The 17108-nt window shown below is 44.9% G+C and overlaps 1 long non-coding RNA gene across 1 annotated transcript; it reads right to left on the bottom strand.

Annotated features, from left to right (window-relative positions):
* Window positions 1-9319: 9319 nt before the first annotated feature.
* On the bottom strand, window positions 9320-15050 carry LOC116223474. Its single transcript, XR_004165111.2, has 2 exons — window positions 12342-15050; window positions 9320-11717 (listed from the first exon to the last, which is right to left on the bottom strand). It is a non-coding gene; the product is annotated as an uncharacterized LOC116223474 (long non-coding RNA).
* Between the last annotated feature and the right edge of the window lie 2058 nt (window positions 15051-17108).

Here is a 17108-nt window from a genome sequence, read left to right as displayed (position 1 = left end):
GTAAGCCCCCACTCCCCAGTGTCAAAGGTCAAAGGTCATCAGTCTGGACTGACACTGTGACCTCTCAGCCACCTACACAATCATTTTGCAAAGTCAGTGTGAATTTCAAAAAAAGAAGAGGGAGTAAGGCCTTTTTATATTATATTGACAACACTTTAGTTCATATGGACCAAACTGGCAATGGATCAAATTTTAATTTATAGAAGATGCAATCACATTGTCTTCCTGGAATAAGACAATATGGAAACAAATATAACATGAACAAGAACAGTCTATAGAGTATCATTTATTGTAATGATTTTATACAGAGAAAAGTTACCTCATGTTTACAAAATGAGTTGCTTTTGGTCTGATATTGCTGGCTGCGACATGTAAGCTATAGTAGCATCTCATACAGTTTTATGGTTGTTACGCCCCCTGGTGGCTTGGAGTAGAATAGCATCTCATACAGTTTTATGATATGCTGCACCAACAGAGCAGAACTGAAAGCAGAATATTCTGAATGTCCAGGCTGTGTATCACTTCAGAGAGAGAAAAAACAACGTTTGTCTGACTTTCCCTTAGGCTATGTTAGTTGCAGAGCTGATGAGCTATTGAACTACATAGCTTATTTATGAGCTGATACACCCTAACATATTGTTCACTATAAAACCTAGGCACAAGAGCATTCCTTTGAAACATTAATCGCAAATATCATCCCCAATGGGATCACGTGTATGAAATGAGACGCTTTGATCCAATATGGCTGACTGCTAAATACGGTTAACATTAATAATACAGTTTGTGTCTATCATAGGCCTACGATAGCCTACAGATATTTACTGCGCTGACAGAAATACTGATAAAGCCTAAAATAATTTCAGTCTAAAGAGAGCCATGAAGAGGGACAGACTGTAATGACAATTAAGAGAGCAATATGATATGCTACCGACATATCTGACGGAGAAGAGAAGAAGGCTGCCATAGTTGATCAAGTTAAAATCTATTCTGCAGTCGATATCAGGTCGACTATGCTAAAATAATCCAGTGTACCAGTCATATTAGTCGCCGTAGCTAGAGGTAAGCTGTCTACCTAGCCTTACCTATCGATAGGCTAATCAACAGCATAGCACCAGACACTATCAAAACGAGTCACCGCAACATTTGGGAGTTAACAAATCTAATCGCACTCACTAATCCTGAACAGATTCCTCAATTGGATCAAATTGATGTTCAAAAAGGCGACGTTCTTCCTCTTTGTCCTATCACTTTCATCTGACTAGAAGTTACAACCAGGGCCATGATGATTGGACCTACAGCAGGACATTAGCAGCAGAGAGGACTGAGTGCACCGTCTTCTTGTATCCCTGTGGTCAGCGTAAACAACCAAACATGTGCTTTTGTTTAGCGTAAACAACCAAACATGTGCTTTTGTTTAGCGTAAACAACCAAACATGTGCTTTTGTTTATAGGAGTCACATTGGGTGTTTTTAAGCATGTTCTCGCCCTGGAAATGACCCAGTAACGACCCAATGATTGATTTACCATACTGTTGACATATGAATAGATCTCTTTGCTAATAGGTGGGTGATTAACAGCTGATTTAAGACTGAAATGGGCATGGTGTTTATTTTCCTCTCCTCACAAATGTTTATATAATTCTATAATATATATTTAGTTTCTACCGATATTTGAAAAGCAGGTTTATGGCTGTGTTACTTTTATGATTCTCAGTGGTTTGGCAGAATTGTTGTTATATTCTGCTGGTGGATTTGGCGACCCCTGAGAGTTAAGCCAATTTGATACATAAACAACATACTAGAGGAGCATCTCTTTAATGCTGGGGGAAAAATTGCCAGATGTCTGCCTTCGGTAGTCCCTTGATACCTCTCAGCTCGGCAGTCTTGAAACGCCACCGCCGCTGTACCCGTCCTCACGTTGTAAGCGGAGATAAGAGCGATGTGTGTTTAGAGGGAGTCACATCATCGTGTCAGCGTGTGGTGCTTTGGAGACGGGGCCTGAGTGCCTCACTGGGGCGACGTATCAATCAGACGACTGGCTCGCGCGCGGATCCAGAAGTGCCGCTGGACAAATTGAAAGTGTCTCCACTCTGTCATCTTTCTCACGAAACCTCTTGTACTGATTAAAGTCTCTCTCTCTCTCTCTCTCGTTCTGGCTCTAGCTGTCTCTCTCTCAAGCTTCTTTTTCTCTCTTTATTTTTGCACTCTCTCTTTCTCTCTTTACTCCCCTTGTGGGAAGGACCATGAAGGTAGAATGCATGCGGAAAGAGACAGTAGGTGCTGCTTGGTAATGAGATAGCACACAGAGTCTCTTCTTTGAAGTGGAACAATTAACCGAACGAGCCAGTGGTTTGTTAACAGGAGACAGGATTAAATGCATCTCCTTTTCAGCGTCTCTGAATCTATCCCTCATCTGCACCCCACAGTCAGGGGAAGGGGGAGCAAAGGAGCGGAGACGCAGACTTCGAGGAAGACTAGTGAGGACGAAAGCAGTGAAAGGATTGGTTAAGCCTCATCTCACTCAGTTCAGTGTTCTCCATCACCGCGGGTCTCCACTGAGGAGAATGCTGAGGGGGAAGAAGGGAGCTGACGAAGGGGGGATGGGTCGGAGCACAACTCTAACTTGTGGCTTGGCTCTGCAGCTCAGTGGTTCCAGCCAGCCAATCGATGTAGTCATGCCAACTAGCATCAGACTCTCTATTCAGCCTAATCCACGTCTAATGTGGGATGCTTTATGAAAAATTGTTCAGTCAACATGACAGACTGTCAAGCTTTTCCAGGACTGTTACAAATAATTAGATTTCCAATTCTGACAAAAAGGCTCTTCATACTATTTAAACATGCTAAACAGCCGTCTGGTTGCGATGTCTAAAAACTGAATCAACATTATATAGACGTCATGTATAACATGTTATATTTGCTTATGTCAGTATTTGAATGGCGCAAATAACCACTGCTTGTCCATGTACTCCTATCTGTCTAATGTCAATACTACTAGGCATGGCAACATGCTGTTTTAACATATTCAGTCATCCTGTCAGAACACACAGAGAGACACTGTGAAAGATAGCTATGATTCTTAGACCCCCACTGCTCTGTTCCCTGGGCGTTGTTGTCTGAGTGATACCATCTGCGGCGTTGTTGCCTAGCACTGTCGATTCAGTCGATGTTTTCATGTTCTGTCGAGAGCTTTGCCTTGTCTCCTGTGGCCCCGTACCTTCCCAGCCTTTAACCGCGTGGCACAATCGACACTTTTCCCACACGCGGGTCGATCGCTTCCACACGCACCGCTCCTTCAAGGCGACGACGCCTGCCAGAGAAACACAGCACTCTAGTCTAGTGGCTCATATGATTTTTGCTCACGCAGCTGTGATGTGGGACACAGCGAGGGAATATGAGGTGATAAGGTCTCAGACACGGCCCGAGATTAAAGCTATGGCAATGCTAAGAGGATTGTCCTTTTGACCTGCTGAGTATATTACAAGGGATGTAAGGGTATTGCACATACAGATGCAGTCATTCAAAAGGCATGTCGTCTAGCCAGGTACCTGGGTGTTTTCAGCAGCGCAGCTCCTCACAGGGAAAGGATGATGGAGACTGGTCATACCTTCCTAACCTCATACCTTCACCGAGGACGTGATCATACTACATGCATCTCAAACCACAGAGATTCCACTGAGATGAAATGGCTGATTGACCTCTCTGTCACAGAATGAATTCTCTTCTGTAGGTAGCTCTATCAGCATTAGTTTAGATAGGATGAAATCTTACTTCCTGTGTTCTTCCTGTGTTTTGCATCGATGCAGACAATGCACTATGGGCAAAGCCTTATGATTGTTCTAGAAATAAAGAAGTCAGTAAAGAAGATGGAGACACAGCAGGGGAGAGAGAAAGAGAAAAAGGAGAGGAAGAGGGAGGGAGGGATGGAGAGAGACCCCCAGACACTGAGGGGTGACCAGGGTCTTTCCAATCAACCGTAGTGCTCTTAAACACGGCCTGCATTGCCATAGAAACAGGCACGTAATGCGGTCAGCATACGGTACCGTGGCATGCATGCTCCTCTCAAGGGGATTGTGGGATTGCGTGCGGAGGCAGGAAGGCACACATCTCTCTACAGATCACTATTGTGTGTGATAGTCCACTCAATCATCCGGCCGAGGGAGACTCCCAGGCAAGCAACCGCCGCCTGCGAAACCAGCACTGAGACGTGCATCGCACGCGCACACACATCTCAGCGCAGTCCCAACCAGGCTTTACCAGAGCGGCTGTGGATGCGGAGCGTATGTCTAAAATCATCTCTGCACTGCACCACACTGATTTGTTTTATTTCATTTATTTATTTATTTACTTATTTTGCAGAGATTGCATCCACTAGGTAAATTTAATGAAAAAAAGATGACCTTTGAGGGTTGTGTGCTTAAAGATATTGTGACATACATTGATTTCAACAAAGGCTGAATTTAAATGTAAATGTGGAAGGGCATGCCCACACACATACATTGTCGCACGCTCACAGACGCACACACACACACACACACACACACACACACACACACACACACACACACACACACACTCACACACACACACTCACACACAGACAACTGGGTGACTGTGATCCGCCTGGTGTCTGACAGTGATGAATTGCAGTCACACATATGTGCAGTAATAAGTAGGCCCTGAGTCCCTCCTGTGTTCGGCATTAGTGCAGCTCCGCTCCCGGGACTGCACTTAGAAACACACCAGACCCGCTTCACCAGACCACAACAAAGCCAGCTCCATCTACGAGTGAACTTTCAAAGACACAAACACTTGCAGTAAAATGCCATGCAGTACAGACTATGCATCTGCATTAGTCGAAAAAAAGATTTAAAGCCTGGATTAATCCACAAAAGCGTGCTTGTTGAGTCTTACTACTGAAAGTATGAAAAAGAGGAGAATAAGCTTTGAAATTCAGAATCAAGAACATACTATCCTGAAGGGAACATATCTTCTTGCATACACTATGCTCATACGTATAATCATTGTGTGCACCCTGTGTAGTATACATACTCATACGTATAGACATATTGCATACATGCCCTACACCTCCAGGAGCAGGCAGACTGTCTAGGGCTGTCTAATTGTTATCTGAGCCTCTCTCTGCACCCCTCTTAGTGTAAAGCTCATAATCAAAGAGCTCTCTGCCTGTCTCAATCCCAATTAATTAATGTTAAGTACACGTTAAGGCTTAATTGATATCCCTTCTAAGTAACTAGAGAGAGAGAGCGCGCCCAAGCACCATATGGCACTGAGTCATAGATAATTACGGCGCTCTCGGCATGCGCACGCCACAAACAGAAAACCAGAATCAGTCACTGAGGTGTGCAGCAGTGTGTGACGGTCTCCTGCCTCGCAATCATGAGCTTCAGGATCGGAGCGTTTATTATGCCAAATGAGTTTTATTAATGATCTGAGAGCTGGATGCAGCGGCATTAAAAAGCATTACGGGAGCCATTTCCTTGTTGAAAATGTGGATTTCACACTTAATAAAAAATCTGAGCTAATCTCGGGGCGGATGTCGGATTCTTTTTCAGAGCGTGACACAAGGGAATGGCACCAGGTTTCTTGTTTTGATTGTGAACTGAGTCTTTTAATATTTACGTGTGAACAGAAGATGGGGCGTGAGCCACTGATGCAGTACGTGCTCCAGCCACAAATAGAACGTGCAAACAACTCAAGAACATATCTACGTTTATGAGAGGAGTGGAGGCTACATACCTCAGAGTTTGAACAGGAGTTAAACTTGTCAACAACTTAATTTGTCATATAATTCAGCTGGTAAAGCAAGGCTCTGCTGTTGCTAAGGCTGACAATGTATCCAATAAATTTCTCCCATGTACACAATCTATACTCTATCTATAGTAGGGCTGTGATGGTAACGTCGGTACCACAAAACCGCAGTTACGTGACGCCTTCTCATTACGGTCAACACCATTTGTTTTGTTTTTCTTTTGTATTTCATTTCTTTTTTTTTTACTGGGAAAATCACAGGAGTGCATATGGTGTGTGATAGGAAATATAAACACAATACACTATTTTAAACACAACTAAAATATTAAATTTGAAACAAAACTATTTTAACTAAACAAAAAGACACAATAGGTCTATTTTAAAATCACATCTCGAAATGAACCATCCTGTCGCGTTTGCCAGCAGCACACCTGTGGTACATCCTCAGGCCAGGTGGGAGTCACAGAGGCCTTTGCGAGTAGGCTAGCCTACTTACCGACAGTGACTCAATACGTCTTCCCCATATCCATACCAACACAGTGCTAATCTATAGCCTATCTTACATCCTACATAAGCATCCATATAGTAAACAAGGATATCTTACATAAGCATTCACTACAAAACAACAGCAAAAGTCACGTTTTGTGAGGACAGTGAGCTGAAGCTGTCCGTGTGTTGTCCTGGTCTGTTGAACCTGTGTGATCCCTGAGGCTTCGGTCAGGATGTTCTGCTGATGATGAGTAGGAGGCGGCGATGATTAACACAATCAGAGGCACAGATCGCGCTGAGCTCCTGGACGCCTGACGCTTTATTACCAGCGGATCTGGAGGCTTTTATGGAAATCCCCTGTCTGACTATCACCCTCTTTCCGAGGCGGAACGGAAGATTGTGAAAAAGACAAAGACGAGATTATGGCATTAGCACCCTCAAAAACACCCATCTGAGTAATAACCTGCTGCACAGGTAGACGGTGGATGTATTAGAAGGCCCTGTAGGGGTTGGTCTGGGGTAGGTGATGATGAGGTCCTGTAGGGGTTGGTCTGGGGTAGGTGATGAAGGCCCTGTAGGGGCTGGTCTGGGGTAGGTGATGAAGGTCCTGTAGGGGCTGGTCTGGGGTAGGTGATGAAGGTCCTGTAGGGGCTGGTCTGGGGTAGGTGATGATGAGTAATAACCTGCTGCACAGGTAGACTGTGGATCTATTAGAAGGTCCTGTAGGGGTTGGTCTGGGGTAGGTGATGAAGGCCCTGTAGGGGCTGGTCTGGGGTAGAGGATGAAGGCCCTGTAGGGGCTGGTCTGGGGTAGGTGATGAAGGCCCTGTAGGGGTTGGTCTGGGGTAGGTGATGAAGGCCCTGTAGGGGTTGGTCTGGGGTAGAGGATGAAGGCCCTGTAGGGGCTGGTCTGGGGTAGGTGATGATCAGTGGGCCCTCCTCTGTGGCCTCATCCACAGGTTCATTACACTCAGATGACCACATTCATTCGACTTTGTTCCCAGTCATTATTTTGACAATAACATGCCAATCAAAAAAATCATTTTTTTTTATTTGTCAGATCATTTTAGGATGTCTTTGTGGATCATGGCATAATTTAAACTAGTCTGGTATGTGGCATATTACTGTAGTCAAACACCTCTTAAAACCAACCAAAGATAGGTAGCATTTTGCTCCACACATCATGATAATCTATAATTTGCCTTAATATGTAAAGCAGGCAATTCATGTCAACAGTGCAGTTTGTGGCCATATTCGGAGATAGGCATATATAAAAACCAAAGCGCAGAAAAAAGGACATATATAAAAACCAAAGCGCAGAAAAAAGGACATTGATGATGCATATCTTACACAAACAAATAAATTGCAGTGCCCAGATTAAAAAAAGGTGCACAACAGTTGATGAGAGTGTAAAGTGCAAATTTTATCCTTAAGAAAAAAACAAAACAAAAAATTGCTTACTGCGTCGGAGGACCTCACACTAATCACATCCTGATGAAGAGACAATTACACCAACTGCCAACACCATCAGGAGCTATGGGCCTCCCTGCTCATTTCAGAGGCCGCCTATAAAAACACTGGACCAATTTCGTGCATAATCACACTCATACCAAATCACATTCACTGTGGCTTGGTCACTGTCACTATGTCAGAGAAAAATGGCTGCCGCCATGAGCTAAGCTAGCATAATAGATCAATTTTGAGATGAAAGGTTTCATAAGGAAACTGACAGAAGTGCACATTAAAGGAATGCATAAATGGTCTACAATTAAATGGGTGGTGGCGCACAAGAAAGAGAACTACCACCCGTGGCCTAAGACTGGGGACACAAAGCAAAAGAATGAAACCCCTTCATATTAGTTGTTTACCAGAGCTTGATACCTGTCACTTGTAAGTTATACATGTAATTCATGTTCAGTTCAAAGGACAAAGCCACACATATCCACCAAAAAAGACTGGAGTTTATCAATCAATCAATCAATCAATTCAATTTTATATAGCGCTTCTCTATATACCCGAAGTCGCTTTACAGAGTTTACCTAGATGATTTATAATTATATTGTTATACCCATCAGCCTACTTTAAATGGGAATGTTTCTGCGTAGAGTCTTGTATAGTGCCTCTGACGAGTAAATACCAGAGAGAGAGAGAGGAAGAGAAAGAGAGAGAGGGATAGAGAGAGAGGAAGAGAAAGAGAGAGGGAGAGAGAGAGAGAGAGCTGTTAAAGGAAGACCACTGCTGTTCTGTTAGCGGATGCCACCATGAGCACTTCCTCTAATTTGAGCGTTCAGCAGCGAGCGCTCCCCAGTTTTCCCTCTCTCCTACTGGCTCCAGATGTACCCACCAGATTGCTGTTTCCACGGAGGGGACCATCTGGACCCGGGGCCACGCTTCCCCCTTGAGGAAACATTATTATTTTGAGAACTTTTAGATCAGTGCGCGGCGCCTATGCTGGAGAGAGCACTCCGAGAGTTGGCCCGCTCCCGCTCGACTGGCCTGGATAACAAGTGCACGTCGGCAGTCGGCAGTCAGCCCTGTTTCTACAGGACAGCTCATAGAGGATTTGTGTGCAGAAAGAAATATAAAAAAAAAATGTAAAAGGGAATTGTCAAACTCTTCCTGTGTTAAATCTGTGGGAAAAAAAGCATTGATGTGCCATGAAGCTTTTAATGAATGTAATCTTGCCGTTTGAAACTTTCTTTTTTTTCTTTAATAATCCCAATTGAAATCAGCAACAGTTCTGTGCTGTTGTGTCATGAAGGGGGATGGGTGAGGATGGGGCCACAAATAATTGGAGTCAGAGGGAAGAGGTCAATAACATTTCTATGAAAATGTGCAATGTGCAATTTATTTTTGTTTACCCTCTATTCAAGGCCTGATTTGAATCGCCTGGTGGCATTAATACACTACTCTCAATCACTGTCTGCTCATGAGCGCAGAATGCAAACGCTGTCTGGGATTTGCCTCGAGGAGGTGCCTTTGCCGTGCGTCCATCTAATCAGAGATCTGAGACAGCTCTGACACGCGCCGTGGAAAAGTCAGAAAATGAGAAAGTGCCGATCATTTAGAAATAGTCTTTATTGCACTGCTCATAATGAATAGGAGAGTTTGATGTGATGGAAGACACTGTCACACATACAGACACACGCACACCTACACACACACTTTCTCTCTCTCACACACACACACACACACACTCTCATGCAAATTAAGAGAGAGAGAGAGAGTTGAAAGGACTATTATACTACAGTTTTCAGGTAAACTGTGCTGTGACATGGTATACTGACAGTTTTGTCATCTTTTACAATATTTAGCCACTTTCCCTGCAAAATACTCTTGCTTAACAACTTCATAAATGATATATCCTTTGTGTTTATAGTGTTCAATGAACAATTATGACCTAGATTGAAGCCTACCTTGGGGATCAAGTAGAAGCCCAGTACATATGAATAATCTGCAAGTTAATGACAATCTCCTCATAGAGAAAGCGTGCAGTCGAACTGAAAATTGATTGCACATAGTGTCCATTTTGTAATATACCATGTCATAATCCAGGAGATGTATGGGGGATAATATAGATTTAAGCATGCGATCATAGAAATAACAGCACAGGTGGCAGCAGCGCTCAAACTAAGATGAAATGAGGCACGTAGGAGTATTTATATCACTTGACTTTTGTCATGGCTACTGCATGTATGTTTATTCAAATATTTTTTTTTTTTTTTTTTTCATGAAACATGAAGATAGAGCCTGAAAAACAGATTCTCATTCTAAACGGCTTGTTGTTATGTATGAAGTTTAAATCGTTTTTAAATCGTTTTTTTTGTCTGGCCTGGCTTTGCTAATCCTGGTGTTTTGAGGCTAACATGTCTGATAACTACAATAGTATGTGTATTTAACCTCACTTTTATGGGAGGTTTACAGGAATGAGACTATTCTAGAGGTCAACTTCAAAACATTTCTTGATTTTTCTTCTTCTTTAGTCACCTGTTCAAAACGAAGGTCCTAAAATTATTTCTGAATCTGTCAGCGCCACTTAACGCCCTCGTTTCAGAGAGCCCTGCTCTCTTTGAAGCAGCCGTCATTACTGGCACTAGCTTGTTAGCAAACAGCCTTTTATTGTGTCTTTGGAGACTCGTCAGGATGCTTTTCGTATATCATCACTGACTCCTTAATTATAGACGCCTTCCCCCTCTCCCATCCAAAGCCCTTAACTGCAGCCTAACAGGCATAAAGAGGCTCGACTTTTAGTTAATCATTTCAGTTTATAAAACCTTGAGTTTAATGAACAGCTTTCATTAAAAACAAGAAAAAGACAATCTGTTTGACTGGAAACAAACAACAAAGACGTTGGGGTGGTTTATTTCGAGATCCATAATTAAACTGTCCTCCTGACTTCTTCTTTTTTTTGTGTGTGTGTGCCTTGGCCCTGAGTTTCTGCATCTCTCTTGTGGACGGTCTCACAGTGAGTGAAACCAGGTCTGTCTGATTTACAAGGCAGCGCCTGCCAGCCAGCACTCACGCTGGGTGTAGCATGACAGCAGCGCTGACAGAGATCCAGTGCGGGAGAACAGACTGAGTGAGATACAATCAGGTCATTATCAGAGCTCTCCATCAGCCCGTGCTGGAGACACATTTGTCAGAGTGCTGGGATAAGCTCTGTTGGAGAGAGGGGCTCTTGAGTTTGGTATCGGCCCACCTCATGCAAACAAGGAGAGGCTTCAGTGAGCTGCCCACCTTTACTGTGAGGATCTGGAAGGTGATGTTGTTGACTAAATGGAGCTGTGTGTGTGCTTGGCTCCAGATTGCAAGGGGTGGCTCTAAACCAGTATGAAAAATGCCATTCGGGTCCCTCCTTGCTGAGTAGCCTACTGAGCTTATGATCTGGTTACAGAGGGTACAATAGGCCATTATGCGCATCACAGTTTCCTGTGAATCATGTCTGGTTATGTTCCAGTGCCCCTTCCTCCATGTTGTAGAGCTGTTGTTATATGCCCAGCTATCTTCATGTTGTTATATGCCCAGCTATCTTCATGTTGTTATATGCCCAGCTATCTTCATTTTGTTATATGCCCAGCTATCTTCATGTTGTTATATGCCCAGCTATCTTCATGTTGTTATATGCCCAGCTATCTTCATTTTGTTATATGCCCAGCTATCTTCATTTTGTTTTATGCCCAGCTATCTTCATTTGCCCCCGGCTTCAGGCTCGCCCGAGTGGTGCCAGACTGTGTGGAGTGATGTGTGCAAGAGGGGTCACGAGGGTCCAACCAAAACTGCGGAGCATGGAGAGAGAGGGACATGAGCAGCGGAAAAGCACAGGCACTGTTAAACAAGACAGGGTTGTGAATCAGTGCGACTGCCTGTAAAATCTAATGAATTTGTCCCAGCACCTCCATCCTCCTCCAGATGCTGCATCGCTTGGAGTGGGCAGGCTGTCGTCTGGTGGGGTGCCGACCTGGAGGTGGGGAACATAAAAGGGACACCAGTACACCCATGAAAAGAAGAAAATGGAGAGGGAGACAAAGAGAGGCAGAGTAAAAATCAGATTTGATTATTAACAAGGGAAGTGTCTTCCACTGAAGGACAAAACAACAACATGAAATTAGTTTTGAGAGAAAAAAAGGAGTATGTCTAGACATAAAATAAAACCACTTTCGCTGTGAAGTTGTACCATGCCACACTGTCCTAAGTGAATAAGGAATGTATACAGGATGATGAGGTTGTGTACCAGTCCTCACGGAAGAATACAATGTGCTGTTTGACATCCTCTGTGAACATCACCAACAAGACAACAAATACTTAGAAACAGCCTTATGCATCCGTCAACCCCCCATATAAGCACACATCTGTCACCCCCCCCCCCCCATATAAGCACACATCTGTCAACCCCCCCCCCCCAATAATATAAGCACACATCAGTCAACCCCCCCCCCCCCATATAAGCACACATCAGTCAACCCCCCCACCCAATAATATAAGCACACATCAGTCAACCCCCCCCCCCCAATATAAGCACACATCAGTCAACCCCCCCCCCATGTAAGCACTCATTTAATACCACCATGTTATCCAGACTCACATTTGCAACATTATGACATGCTCCCACATACACTGAAAAAAACAAAAAAAATGTAGATTTGTGAGAGAGACTAGCGGGTGCCGGCGCATCCTGTCCTTTGGGGAACATCTGACATCTGACGTGACGGGTGTCAGCGGGGCTCCGCTGGCGGAAGCAGACCGGATCCCTGGCACCAGAGACGGGACGAAAGGGAGCGTCACACTGGCAGAGATAAAGGGACGGGGATATTGGCACCAGAGGAGCCCTCTGTCTCTCAGTGTCTCTTCCCTGTCGCCCTGAAATGAAAGGAGGAAAAAAAGAGGCTAACTCACAGACAGGGAGCTGATGGAAAGCGGGGATGCAAGGAGGAAATGGGCTTGCAGGGAGATGAGGATGACTTTGTGTGTGTGTGTGTGTGTGTGTGTGTATGTGTGTGTGTGAGAGAGAGAGAGAGAGTTTGTGTTTCAGTGTGTATCTACTGTATGTCTGTGTATCTGTGAGTGCAGTGGTAGTCATCGTTGCTTTCATATCACTTCTCTTTCTCAGTTTCTCGTGTTCTTCACTTTCATGTGAGGTAAATTGCATTACTGTCCTTTGCATTCATCCCTTTTATTGTTCTGGTAAAGAAAATATAAAACATACCCACCTGAATGGGTCAACTGTCAGGCATTCTCTCTCTCTCTCTCTCTCTCCCTCCCTCTTTCTTTCTTTGTTTCTTTTCTATCTGAATGCACACGAGAAGATATTAAAAGAAGACACACACACGGCACACTGGCTAATTTGAGCCCAAATCTAAAGAGAATAGCCGCCCAGGAGCAGCAGCGGGGCGTCGGTTGAAACACTGCACCCGGGGATGTGCCACGGACGTGCCCACCTCTCAGATCTCCATCTGCCTTTCCGGGGGATCACAGAGCCTCCCTCCGTACCGGGTCAGGGAGTGATGGCGGAGGTGGGTGAAAAGATAATGATGCTATTAGAATGGGTTCTTTGGCTATTGCTCTTATTAAGGCTCCATGAGATGGCTGCAGGAGAGGGGGAGAGGGAGGGGACACTTCTGTGTGACTCCTAATGTGGCCTGTGGCGTCTTTTAGGCAGCTGGGAAAACAGTCACCTCAGAAAAGTCGTTTTTCACACTGTATGTACTGATATCTCAAATTCGGTCGGACTTTCTAATCAAGGTGTACAGTTGATCCTTTGTCACCTTTTGTGTCAGTGTAACGAATGCGTCCTCAACCAAATGGAACTTGGTTGAGAGAAAATGAGAAAACGCAAACTCAGACGAGAAAGAAAAAGAAAAGTGGCTTCATTTCCCTCTGAGCCCCAGGGCATGTCCCCACTGCAGGCCTGCTCCGTTAATTACCCACAATCACCAACAGTAGCCCGAGCACATTGTTATGAGCTCCGCGACGTCGGCACTAGCCAATATTCCATTAACCGCTCAGCTCTCGGCTCTCCGGAGGAATCAATCTCCCTGTCATTCGAAATTCCGGTGCCTCACTGTCTTTATGTCTATCCTCGCTGTCTCTATGTCTATCCCAGCCATCACTCAAGGTCTGACTTGTCCCGCAGGATGAGACGGAGGAAGTGTGGAGGCTGTTGGCGGGAATCCGGCAACGCCAGGATGCCAATTACCTCAGAGGCAACACAGCTGTACGGAGACGTATTGATCACACAGTTAAGATGTCAGGCAGTATCGGGGGCCCTTCTCTCTCTTTCTCTCTTTCTCTCTCGAGGCTTCAATTAATGGAGATTTCTTTCTCTCTCTCTCTCCCTCGACTGTTTGTCTATTGGTTGGTGCCCTGTGCGAATGGGACATTGTGCATGCGCTTTGGTAAGTGACACTGGTTAGCAACACAATCAATGTTATTACCGCCGCCGATCCTCGAGCGCACACACCACTCTCTCCGGAGAAAATGAAATCGGATTTGGAATAACGGCAGAGAACCGCTATATTGAGATCTAATCAAATCCCAAAGCCCCGCCTTGTCCATTGATCAGATTCTCAAAGCGGAATTAAGCAGGGCACTTCCTATTAGAGGACTGACTGAAGGAAAAACAAAGACATTCGAGGGGGGAATGAAATGAAGAGAGAAAACACGGAGGGGGAAAAAAAAAAGATAAAAGAAAATGGATATTTCTCTTGTTATTATTCCGGCAGCGTACTCTTACACAGAAGTGCCTCTTGGTTCCAAGACACCAAATATCTGCTCCTTCTTAATTAAGAACAATGTGTGAATATTGACGCTATCTTGGCTTCATGACAAAAAAACACAAAACAAATGACATGAATGAGAAAATAAATGAAAAAATAAACCGCAGGCTTTAATTAAATCCAAGCCATGATCTTCTCACAGCTTTCTATCTGGGGAGAGCATGCAAGCGCTAATGTAAAGAGGCTCCATTCATTGAGCCACGCTGTGTCACAAACAGAATACTCCATGCGCAATCTGCATTACAAATGCTACTCACTTGAGGTTGACATACAGTCGATACAGCTTGGGACACTCTGTTGTGCTACAGTATTAATGAACAGTGTGATATAAGCAGGATTGGTATGCTATGAGGGGTGTTTGAGATATAGGCATGAGATAGATATTGTGAGTTGAATCAGAATCTAGTGTTGTTGTTGTTGTTGCTGTTTTCCTAAGAGAGTTTGTGTTTGATATGTTTACCAACACAGCCACCGCTTTCCCCCTCTGGTTGGTAACGCACTCACATTGCTCAATTACCCCCCCCCCCCCTTCCACAACACCCCACCCCACCCCCTCTGCCACCAACCCCGTACTCTATGCCCATACTTCCTCTCCCTAAACCATTTTGGCTGTTCTGCATTCCACGAAATCCATCCGCCCCAACAGACACCTTTAATTGGGCCTCTCTCTCTCTGGGGAGCTCCGTCGCCCCGAACCCCTTAATGAGAGCGGCTCAGTCTGGGTTCATTACCACACGCTTGGCCGGTCCTCTCCTGGGCCTTCTCCTCCTCCTCACCCCTGATCAGCCTGCTCTGTGACGGGGGACGACGAGGCGCCCGGTACGGGTCGCCCGCAATCAAGCAGGCTGGTTGGTACCGGCACACACACACACACAAACACACACATTTCCCTGGAGGAGCCCGGGGGTTCGGCCTGCTCCTTACCTAATGGATGAACAGAGCGCTCGGGGAGATGGGGAGGATTAAGATGCTTGCAGTAGAACGTGGGGATGGGGGAAAAAGCAGAGGAGCTGGAGAGGAATACACAAACCAGGAGCAATCAGAACAGCACTGATAGAGACTGGTCACATTAGTGAACATTGGAGGAACACACAAACCAGGAGCAAGGAGAACAGCACTGATAGAGACTGGTCAGTGGCCACATTAGTGAACATTGGAGGAACACACAAACCAGGAGCAAGGAGAACAGCACTGATAGAGACTGGTCACTTTAGTGAACATTGGAGGAACACACAAACCAGGAGCAAGCAGAACAGCACTGATAGAGACTGGTCACATTAGTGAACATTGGAGCAACACACAAACCAGGAGCAAGCAGAACAGCACTGATAGAGACTGGTCACATTAGTGAACATTGGAGGAACACACAAACCAGGAGCAAGCAGAACAGCACTGATAGAGACTGGTCACATTAGTGAACATTGGAGGAACACACAAACCAGGAGCAAGCAGAACAGCACTGATAGAGACTGGTCACATTAGTGAACATTGCATCTTTCCGGAGTCTTTACAACTAGGTCAGGGGGGAAATGAAAATGAAAACGGATATTGAAGATTGTATTGTATGATGTATTGACTAACACTGATTTGAACACACACACACACACACACACACACACACACACACACACACACACACACACACACACACATGTACACACACACACACACACACACACACATGCACATGCACACACACACACACACACACACATGTACACACACACACACACACACACACACACATACACACACACACACACACACACACATGTACACATATGCACACACACTAAAGTTTTGATTGTGTTGAAACTGCTGGGCAGGGTCTGTGATGTGCCTCATTAAATTAGGCCCCTTGGTCACCAATCAAATAAGGGAATTGAGTCACTGAAATTGTGGGATGTCGCCATGGTGCCTGTCTCCTGCGGCCCTGGTATGGAAACTACCTCCCTCCATCTCTCTCCCTCTCTCCGTCTCTCTCTCTTTCTCTCTCTCTCTCCGTCTCTCTCTCTTTCTCTCTCTCTCTCCCTCTCTCTCTCTTTCTCTCTTTCCCTCCATCTCTCTCCCTCTCTCTCTCTCTCTCTCTCTACCTCCTTTAGCCGCCCACAGCTCTGCCTGTTTGTTAATGTGTCTGATTGAAGTTTGTCTGCAATCATTATTGACCCGCGGAAGCAGCTCCCACAGGTATCCCTCCTCCATGTTGCGTAACCAAGAGCACTCAAATGATCACGCGCTCTCTAAAGGGAAACACCCGCAATAGACAACTTTCAGGGGTTTCAGGAACATCACACGCCGAATGGATGTTGTACAATGACAAGCTCCATTACTGAAGTCCTGTCTAGAACCTTGACCTACAACAGAACAAAGCGTAGGTATATGTACACTTATTCTCTGTCGGTCTGCGTTCTCTGCTATATAACAGGAAAAGGTCTAGAAAGTTGGCGAGATAAATTATGTTTCTATGGGCTGACATACGTAATGTACCCCACATGAATAGTATTTCATTATATACAAATGTCTTCTGCACAAACCATAGACTTTTGTCTGATGGTATAATGGGTTCTGAGGACCAT

This window comes from Clupea harengus, chromosome 14 (assembly GCF_900700415.2).
Source record: "Clupea harengus chromosome 14, Ch_v2.0.2, whole genome shotgun sequence".
Lineage (NCBI taxonomy): Eukaryota > Metazoa > Chordata > Actinopteri > Clupeiformes > Clupeidae > Clupea > Clupea harengus.
The sequence above is the reverse complement of the archived record's forward strand: the minus strand, read 5'-3'. Positions and strand labels throughout refer to the sequence as shown.